Source organism: Orycteropus afer, unplaced genomic scaffold, assembly GCF_000298275.1.
Source record: "Orycteropus afer afer isolate SDZICR_OR568_19922 unplaced genomic scaffold, OryAfe1.0 scaffold00061, whole genome shotgun sequence".
NCBI classification, from domain to species: Eukaryota; Metazoa; Chordata; class Mammalia; order Tubulidentata; family Orycteropodidae; genus Orycteropus; species Orycteropus afer.
The window spans coordinates 363,354-367,234 of NW_006921648.1; the positions used below are offsets into that span (position 1 = coordinate 363,354).

Sequence of the window (3,881 nt, forward strand, 5' to 3'; positions counted from 1 at the left end):
CCGTCCCCGCCTGCACAGCCCAGCCCGTTCCCCAGCTCCCCGGCCCTCCGGCCGTGATTTCCCAGTGCCCTGGCGTCATCAGGCTCCTGCCGGCCCGGTTCGTGCCGTCCCCAGTGCACTGCCCACCCCAGCCGGCCGGGTCCCCGGCCACCCCCAGCTGCTCCACCCTCGCCCCAACCCCACCCATCGCGGTCTGTCCGCAGGGTCCCAACCTGGCGCCCTTCCGGGGAGACTGGACCGATCCGGAGCCCCGACCCCGCCCTGGCTGGCGCCTCCTGAGCCGGGTTCGCCCTCTGGTCTCCACCTGGCCCGTTCTCTTGCATGATTCCTCCTATGCCGATTCCATGCGCTGGTGTGGTTTTCCCCAAGCCGACTTCCTAGACCCCCAGTATGACCTCTCTGGTTGCTGCGATTCTAACCCCATCCAGAAAGGGGGTCTCCGATGTCCTAGGGTGCTGCAGCCAGAAGTGGCCTGGGGGTGTCCGGCCCCTTCCTGGTCCCCAGGGCCATACTTTGAAGGCCTGAGATCTGTGTGTTTCGGTATGAACAAGCACTGCAGTGGGGCTACCCAGAAAGAGGCCAAGCTCCTGGGGTGGCTTCTTTGCCTTCTGCTTGTCTTTGTCGGTAGATTGTTTGGCTCTGTGGCAGGGCTGCTGTGGAGGGCACCCTCTGGCTTACGGGATTCTCCATAACCTGGTAGGGGCTGGAGGGTGAGGGAATACCCCAACTTCATTCATTCACCGTCACATGGTTCAGCCCCAGCCCAGACCTTGAGTCTTGCCCTTGGTGGAGAACACAAGCTGAGTGAATCAGGGGATGTGGGTGCAGTGGGTTCTCTCCATGACCCTGGCCTCGTCACCTGGCCACTCTGCGGTTTGATTTGCCATCAGCCCAATGACTGTGTCATCCTGGAAGCTCTCTGAGCCCTAGCGTTCTGTTCCTCTGGGAGTTAGTGGTTGCTTGGGGTTCACAGAGAATCGTATTAAATGACTTCAGACCCCTTATTGGTTCATTTAGTTGAACAGACTCCTGACTTTGGGGCTGAAATTAAAGTTGCATTTGGTGTTTTGGCTCCTTAAACCACAGGGTGCCTCGTGCTGCAGTTTGGTTTAAAGCATACTTACGAAAGTCATCGGTTGTCGTGTCATCCTGTCCTACTTAGGGCACTTCGTTCTGCTTTGGGGTTCCTGTGTCTGTCCAGAGGCTGTTTTCATTTAATTGGGAGGGGGGTGCTCCACCCCCAAACACCAGATTTAAAGCTCTCAACTGATGAGGGAGCAAGGGCCCATTGAATCAGAGGCTGGAAGGACCACAGGCATTTTGCGGGAGAACGCTGGCTCTAGGACGCAGGTCTTAGAGGAGCGGAGCCAGGACCAGAGTGTGCCCTGACTCCTGGCCTAGGGGTCTTCACTGCTCTCGGGCCACGTGGTACCTGACTGAGGCCCTGATGTCAGTGAATAAGCGGGCACACAGGAAAGCCACAGTGGGTGACTTCAGGCTAGGAATCGGCCGGCCTGCTTGGAAAGCAGCTATGTGGGCTGAGGTCCACCTCCCTGCCCGGTGCTAGTCAGATACCACAGGGCACTGGCTACACTTCACCCAGAGCCTCACTGGGAGGCTTATTCAATCAGGAGAGACAGGCTTGGAGGCCGGCCCCCCATCACCCCAGATGTTCAGAGCTTAGTGGGCACAGAACCACGAAGAAATCCTGCTTGGGAAGCTGGCATCACGGAGTCAGAGCCACGGTTAGATGCTGACGGTCCGTCCTTAGAAAGGCCGCGGGTGAGGGCTGGGCGCTGGGAGCGTCTGGCACTCTAGTCATTGATTCGCTCAAGCAGATGTGGGTTTTGAGTTTTGTAAAGAAAGACCACTGTGGCATTGTGGGTCGGCCGATTACACGTGTGATCTACTGGCTGGGGAGCCGGGCCATTACGGCTTCTGGCGGTGGGAGGCCTCCCACAGGACCAGCCTCTGCCCAAGAAGGCTTAGTCAGAGGGTAACCTGAGCCGCTTGCAGCCTGGTGAGCTGAGGCCCTGTCGCCACCCCCACCCCCCACCCCCCACCTCCTCACCTGTCGCCACCACAGCCAGAGGCTCCAGTCAGTTTTGAAGCCGAGGGCCAGTTGGATGGGTGGCAGGAGTGGGGATGCCATGGGCAGGGATGGGGGTACAGGCCCGTGAGTGCCACCAGCAGGCTGAGCGCCAGCCCTGCCCTTGGGAGCTGCTCAGCCTGAGACGTGCTGCTTCTCGCCTCGGCCGCCATGGCTGTCTGCCCACAGCGAGTAGGGGGCTGGGGCTGGGGGACAGAAGCGCCCATGTCCATCCTTGGTGGCTGGGGGCGTGGTATGTCACGGAGTGCAGGCCACCAGGAAAGAGTGCTGTGAGGAGCTCCGGGGGGCTTCCATGTCCACATGGGGCATCCCGGCCGCCCACTGGGCCACGCAGCCCAGACCACAGGCTCCTGAGCCCAGTTCCCCGGTCTGCCCATCTCTGCTCAGGCTCTCAGAGCCGATGGGTCCTTTGACAATAGTTAAGGCCTCGATTGTTAACCGAAGAACGGTGGTAGAGGCACCCAGTGGCCCTGAAGGAGGGCCTGAGGACCTGTCCCTGTGGAGACGACAGCCCGGGAAACCCTGCAGGGCAGTTACATGCTGTCACGCGGGCACTGGGACTGGGAATCAACTGAACGTTAAGTGGTCAATTTAGGGTGAAGTTCGGGACGTGTCACTGATGCAGGGCTGTTACACTGTATGGGAGGTGGCTCTGGTGGATAGTGCCTTTGACTGCTAACCAGAAGGTCAGCAGTTCAAACCCACCAGCCGCTCTAGAGAAGGAAGACGGGGCAGTTTACTTCCATAAAGATTTACAGCCTTGGAAACCCAGTGGGGGTTGCTCCGAGTTGGAACCGACTTGATGGCAGTGAATTTGGGTTTTGGTTTTTATGTGAGGTGGTTGTAGCTGAAGTAAACAGTGGGAAGTTAAGCAGGCAAATTGTAAACGCTACAGCAACCCTGGTGGCACAACAGTTAAGCACTCCACTGCTACCTGAAAGGTTGGCAGTTCAAGGCCACCTGGTGGCTCGATGAGACTTGGTGATCTGTTCCTGGAGAGGCTGCAGCTCGGGAACCCTGTAGGTGGTTTGACTTGACAGCATAAAACCAACCACAGAATTTCCACAGAGGCCTCAAGGGAGGTTTACGCTTCGTCCGGTCAAGAGGTTCATGTTTTATATCCCCCAAGTTCTTTTCCGTGGGAAACAGGCAGTGACAGTGGTGAGGATGGGGGTGGCCCCTCCCACGTTTTGCCCCTGGAGTGATCCAGAGGGAATGAGCGAGGAGCTATGGCAGCTGTACCGACGCGGCGGCAAAGGCCCGTCCTTGCAGTGAACCAGTGCTTAGCTCAGAGAGGCACAGCGTCTGCGAGAGACTGTGTGACCCGCTTCCATTCCCGGCCAGCCCACCTCAGGCACGGCCACCCGCCGTCTGTGCATGCGATGCCCACAGAGCTTCCGTACGGAGCCCAGGCCGGAAGGGCTGCTGACCCATTGAGTATGGTCCGTGGAGGACAGCGGTCTGACCTGCAGCGGACCGTGGCCGTGGGGCGGGGCCAGGTGGCAGGGCGTGACCTGCAGCGGACCGTGGCCGTGGGGCGGGGCCAGGTGGCAGGGCGTGACCTGCAGCCGACCGTGGCCGTGGGGCGGGGCCAGGTGGCAGGGCGTGACGACCGTGGCCGTGGGGCGGGGCCAGGTGGCAGGGCGTGACCTGCAGCCGACCGTGGCCAGGTGGCAGGGCGTGACCTGCAGCGGACCGTGGCCGTGGGGCGGGGCCAGGTGGCGGGGCGTGACCTGCAGCGGACCGTGGCCGTGGGGCGGGGCCAGGTGGC

At 60.6% G+C, this 3,881-nt stretch overlaps 1 protein-coding gene across 1 annotated transcript in view; it reads left to right on the top strand.

Annotated features, from left to right (window-relative positions):
* The window catches only part of MAPK8IP3 (mitogen-activated protein kinase 8 interacting protein 3), a 59,649-nt gene that overhangs the window by 562 nt on the left and 55,206 nt on the right, over window positions 1-3,881 (top strand). The window lies entirely within an intron of this gene.